Source organism: Harmonia axyridis, chromosome X (assembly GCF_914767665.1).
Source record: "Harmonia axyridis chromosome X, icHarAxyr1.1, whole genome shotgun sequence".
Classification (NCBI taxonomy): Eukaryota; Metazoa; Arthropoda; class Insecta; order Coleoptera; family Coccinellidae; genus Harmonia; species Harmonia axyridis.
The window spans coordinates 37778220-37784303 of record NC_059508.1 but is presented as its reverse complement, the minus strand read 5'-3'; the positions used below and the strand labels follow the sequence as shown (position 1 = coordinate 37784303).

At 42.6% G+C, this 6084-nt stretch overlaps 1 non-coding gene across 1 annotated transcript; it reads left to right on the top strand.

Moving 5' to 3' along the window:
• Positions 1–3276: 3276 nt before the first annotated feature.
• Positions 3277–3395, top strand: LOC123688409. Its single transcript, XR_006749932.1, has one exon. It is a non-coding gene; the product is annotated as a 5S ribosomal RNA (ribosomal RNA).
• Positions 3396–6084: the final 2689 nt, after the last annotated feature.

The window sequence follows — 6084 nt, the reverse complement described above, 5'->3', positions numbered from 1 at the left end:
ATATTTGTCGCTCGGAACGAATTGAGTGGTTGCAAATTTTTTGTGAACATAACCCGCAACGGGCAGAGGATCACGATTTTAAGGTTGGTCGCTTAAAGGCCATTCGACTACAAAGAGACGAAGCGGACCGCGACCTCGCTGCATGAGGTTGACGAAAGCGACCCAAGATGCGAAAGCCGAAACCAACACACCTTGCCAGTACCCAAACGCCGAGGTCGGATTCGGGTCTACCACTTACCAACTGAATATCATCCTAAAAAGAACTCCAAACAGTCTAGGACAGGACCCATTCTCCACCCCTTCTATATATGTCAGGAGAACCCCGGATTCCCCTCCAGACACGATTTAGCAAACTTTTCCCGATCGATCCGACCCACCGAGGCCGTTTCGACCGTTCGCCGCGCCTACTAGAGCTGATTTCTTCGGACTCCGATCAGAAAATCCGCCGATGCATGTCGTTAACACCTAGTCCGCCTCGTCCGATCGATCGAGGCCGTTTCGACCGTTCGCCGCGCCTACTAGAGCTGATTTCTTCGGACTCCGATCAGAAAATCCGCCGATGCATGTCGTTAACACCTAGTCCGCCTCGTCCGATCGATCTAGGCCGTCTCGAACCACCCATCGCGCATCGAAAGTCGCATCTCTCGAACTCCGATCCGGAAATCGGCCGATGCATCACGTTAACTATTTCTTATATATCTAATATAATATACATGGAGACGGTAAGAATTCTTTTAATCGAAGATATACATATACTTCTCATCAATATCCAAAAGCTTATCGAAAAATAAATTACTCAACTTTTACGTGAAGAATCGTTCACCCAAACCTTATCCCCTATATATGTCAGGAGAACCCAAGGTTCCCCTCCAGACACGATTTAGCAAACTTTTCCCGATCGATCCGACCCACCGAGGCCGTCTCGACCGTCCGCTGCGCCTACTAGGGCCGATTTCTTCGGACTCCGATCAGAAAATATACCGATGCATGTCGTTAACACCTAGTCCGCCTCGTCCGATCTATCTAAACAGTCTCGACGCACCCAACACTCTTTCAAAGTCGGATTACTCGGACTCAATCTGAAAATGGACCGATGCATGACGTCAACACTTAGCCCGCCTCGTCTGATCTATCTAAGCCATCTCGACCCACCCAACACGCCTTCCAAGTCGGATCACTCGGACTTCGATCTGAAAATCTCCGGACTCATTTTTATGAATATCCCCAGTCAGTAAGAACGTTATTTCGCCAATATATACCAACAATAAACCATATTCCAATAGCTGAACCAAAAATATAATTCCCGATCCAAACGTTCTGCATCGCCCAACGCGACCACCTTCCCTATATATGTCAGGAGAGCACAGGGTTCCCCTCCAGACAACACTTACGCTCTATCCCCGACTCTCGGTCGATCGATAGGCCAGGTCAGCGGTGTCTGTTTCGGCCGAAGCTCGGACTTTGGTCAAAATGTTCCGATACAAAATTTGAACCAAGATAGATACAGATATGATTCCTTCTTAAATATACGTTGATTATCGAACAGAATATGGTAAATATTTTGCGATGACCGAGGATTTCATGAATTTTTTTTTTTTTTCGAAAAAATTTTCTATTATCGGAATTTCCTCAAATTTCATTTGGTTGCCTCCTAATGCTTATTAAAAATGATAACCAACAATCAGAATCATTATTTATCATTTATTTCAATTTTTATAATGAAAAACGTTCACGTCCTTTCGCGCCTCTCGATCGTCGTTTACGTGATGCATCGGTCAGCCCTAGTTTACGTGGTGCATCGGTAAGATCGAGTTCACGTTCTGCATCGGTCTGCCCGAGTTTACGTGGTGCATCGGTAAGATCGAGATTACGTGGTGCATCGGTAAGATCGAGTTCACGTTCTGCATCGGTCTGCCTGAGTTTACGTGGTGCATCGGTATGATCGAGTTTACGTTCTGCATCGGTGTGATCTAGTTTACGTTGTGCATCGGTAAGATCGAGATTACGTGAAGCATCGGTATGATCGAGTTTACGTTCTGCATCGGTCTGGACTCTGAGATATATTTTCGACGTGAAAATGTTCCGATACAACTTTTGAACCAGGATAGTTAGAGAGATGATTTTTTCTGGGATGTACGTTGATTGGGGAATGGATTGTGGAAAATAACTTGCCATGACCGAGGTGTTCTCGAATTTTTTTTTTTTTTCGAAAAATATTTTCTGATTTTGGATTTCACTCAAATTTGATTTCGTTGCCTTCTAATGTGTTCTAAAAGAGTAAATCAGTAATCAGAATCGAAAAATATTTTTCGGATTTTTTTTTTTTTGAAAAAAAATTTTCTGATTTTGGAATTTCCTCAAATTTGATTTGGTTGCCTTCTAATGTGTTTTTAAAGCGTAAATCAGTAATCAGAATCAATATTCATTGTCGACTTTAATTTTTATAAGGAAAAATGTTCACGTCCTTAAACGCCTCCCCATCATTAGCCCGAGTCCAAGTCGATGTCAGTCCCGAGCGGACGGTGTCAGATACTACCTATCGCCCCGGTCTGGACTTGGCGAGGTATTTCGACGTGAAATGTTCCGATACAACTTTTGAACCAGGATAGTTAGAGAGATGATTTCTTCTATGTTGTACGTTGATTGTGGAATGGATTGTGGGAAATAACTTGCCATGACCCAGGTGTTCTTGAATTTTTTTTTTTTTCGAAAAAAATTTTCTGATCTTGAAATTTCCTCAAATCTGATTGCGTTGCCTTCTAATGTGTACTAAAAGAGTAAATCAGTAATCAGAATCAATATTCATTGTCGACTTTAATTTTTATAAGGAAAAATGTTCACGTCCTTAAACGCCTCTCCATCGTTACCCCGACTCCAAGACGATGTTAGACCGGAGCGGACGGTGTCAAATGCGACCGATCTCCCCGGTCTGGACTTAGCGAGATATTCCGACGTGAAATGTTCCGATACAAAAATTTAACTGTGATAGTTAGAGAGATGGTTCCTTTTGTGATGTACGTTGATTGTGTAATAGAATATGGAAATAAACTTGAGATGACCGAGGTCTTCTGGGATTTTTTTTTTTTTTCGAAAAATATTTTTCGATTTCGGAAATCCCTCAAATTTCATTGAGATATGTCCTAATGTGTTCTTAAAACTTAAATCAACAATCAGAATTAATATCCAAAAGTTATTTCATTTTTTATAAGGAAAAACGTTCACGTCCTTTCCGCTCCCAAAAAGTGAGATATCATAGAAAATATCGCTATATTTGTTGTTTACGGCCATACCACGCTGAAATTGCCAGTTCTCGTCAGAACACTGAAGCCAAGCAGCGTCGGGCGCGGTTAGTACTTGGATGGGTGACCGCTTGGGAACACCGCGTGCTGTAAGCTTTTTTTTTACGTTCTGCATCGGTCTGCCGAGATAACGTGGTGCATCGGTATGATCGAGTTTACGTTCTGCATCGGTAAGATCGAGATTACGTGATGCATCGGTAAGATTGAGATTACGTGGTGCATCGGTAAGATCGAGTTTACGTGGTGCATCGGTAAGATCCAATTCACGTTCTGCATCGGTAAGATCCAGTTCACGTGGTGCATCGGTAAGATCGAGATTACGTGGTGCATCGGTAAGATCGAGTTTACGTGGTGCATCGGTAAGATCCAATTCACGTTCTGCATCGGTAAGATCCAGTTCACGTGGTGCATCGGTAAGATTGAGATTACGTGGTGCATCGGTAAGATCGAGTTTACGTGGTGCATCGGTAAGATCCAATTCACGTTCTGCATCGGTAAGATCCAGTTCACGTGGTGCATCGGTAAGATTGAGATTACGTGGTGCATCGGTAAGATCGAGTTTACGTGGTGCATCGGTAAGATCCAATTCACGTTCTGCATCGGTAAGATCCAGTTCACGTGGTGCATCGGTAAGATCGAGATTACGTGGTGCATCGGTAAGATCGAGTTTACGTGGTGCATCGGTAAGATCCAATTCACGTTCTGCATCGGTAAGATCCAGTTCACGTGGTGCATCGGTAAGATTGAGATTACGTGGTGCATCGGTAAGATCCAGTTCACGTGGTGCATCGGTAAGATGGAGATTACGTGGTGCATCGGTAAGATCGAGATTACGTGGTGCATCGGTAAGATCTACTTTACGTTCTGCATCGGTCTGCCCTTGTTTACGTGGTGCATCGGTAAGATCGAGATTACGTGAAGCATCGGTATGATCGAGTTTACGTTCTGCATCGGTCTGCCCGATATTACGTGGTGCATCGGTCTGCCCTAGTTTACGTGGTGCATCGGTTTGGACTTAGAGATATATTTTCGACGTGAAAATGTTCCGATACAACTTTTGAACCAGGATAGTTAGAGAGATGATTTTTTCTGGGATGTACGTGGATCGGGGAATGGATTGTGGGAAATAACTTGCCATGACCGAGGTGTCCTCGAATTTTTTTTTTTTTCGAAAAAAATTTTCTGATTGTGGAATTTTCTCAAATTTGATTTGGTTGCCTCCTAATGTGTTCTAAAAGAGTAAATCAGTAATCGGAATCGAAAAATATTTTTCGGATTTTTTTTTTTTTCGAAAAAAATTTTCTGATCGTGGAATTTCCTCAAATTCGATTTGGTTGCCTTCTAATGTGTTTTTAAAGCGGAAATCAGTAATCAGAATCAATATTCATTGTCGACTTTAATTTTTATAAGGAAAAATGTTCACGTCCTTAAACGCCTCCCCATCATCAGCCCGAGTCCAAGTCGATGTCAGTCCCGAGCGGACGGTGTCAGATACTACCTATCGCCGAGGTCTGGACTTGGCGAGATATTACGACGTGAAATGTTCCGATACAACTTTTGAACCAGGATAGTTAGAGAGATGATTTCTTCTATGTTGTACGTTGATTGTGGAATGAAATACGGAAAATAACTCGCCATGACCGAGGTGATTACGATTTTTTTTTTTTTTCGAAAAAAATTTTCTGATCGTGGAATTTTCTCAAATTTGATTTGGTTGCCTCCTTATATGTTCTAGTAGCGATAATCAACAATCAGAATCAAAATCCATGGTCGGGTTTGATTTTTATAAGGAAAAATGTTCACGTCCTTTTTTACAACCCCGACTCATTGACGATGTTAGAACCGAGCCGGCGGTGTCAGATACGACCGATCGCCCCGGTCCCGATCGTCATTTACGTTGTGCATCGGTCTGCCCGAGATTACGTGGTGCATCGGTATGATCGAGTTTACGTGGTGCATCGGTAAGATCCAATTCACGTTCTGCATCGGTAAGATCCAATTCACGTTCTGCATCGGTAAGATCCAGTTCACGTGGTGCATCGGTAAGATGGAGATTACGTGGTGCATCGGTAAGATCGAGATTACGTGGTGCATCGGTAAGATCTACTTTACGTTCTGCATCGGTCTGCCCTTGTTTACGTGGTGCATCGGTAAGATCGAGATTACGTGAAGCATCGGTATGATCGAGTTTACGTTCTGCATCGGTCTGCCCGATATTACGTGGTGCATCGGTCTGCCCTAGTTTACGTGGTGCATCGGTTTGGACTTAGAGATATATTTTCGACGTGAAAATGTTCCGATACAACTTTTGAACCAGGATAGTTAGAGAGATGATTTTTTCTGGGATGTACGTGGATCGGGGAATGGATTGTGGGAAATAACTTGCCATGACCGAGGTGTCCTCGAATTTTTTTTTTTTTCGAAAAAAATTTTCTGATTGTGGAATTTTCTCAAATTTGATTTGGTTGCCTCCTAATGTGTTCTAAAAGAGTAAATCAGTAATCGGAATCGAAAAATATTTTTCGGATTTTTTTTTTTTTCGAAAAAAATTTTCTGATCGTGGAATTTCCTCAAATTCGATTTGGTTGCCTTCTAATGTGTTTTTAAAGCGTAAATCAGTAATCAGAATCAATATTCATTGTCGACTTTAATTTTTATAAGGAAAAATGTTCACGTCCTTAAACGCCTCCCCATCATCAGCCCGAGTCCAAGTCGATGTCAGTCCCGAGCGGACGGTGTCAGATACTACCTATCGCCGAGGTCTGGACTTGGCGAGATATTACGA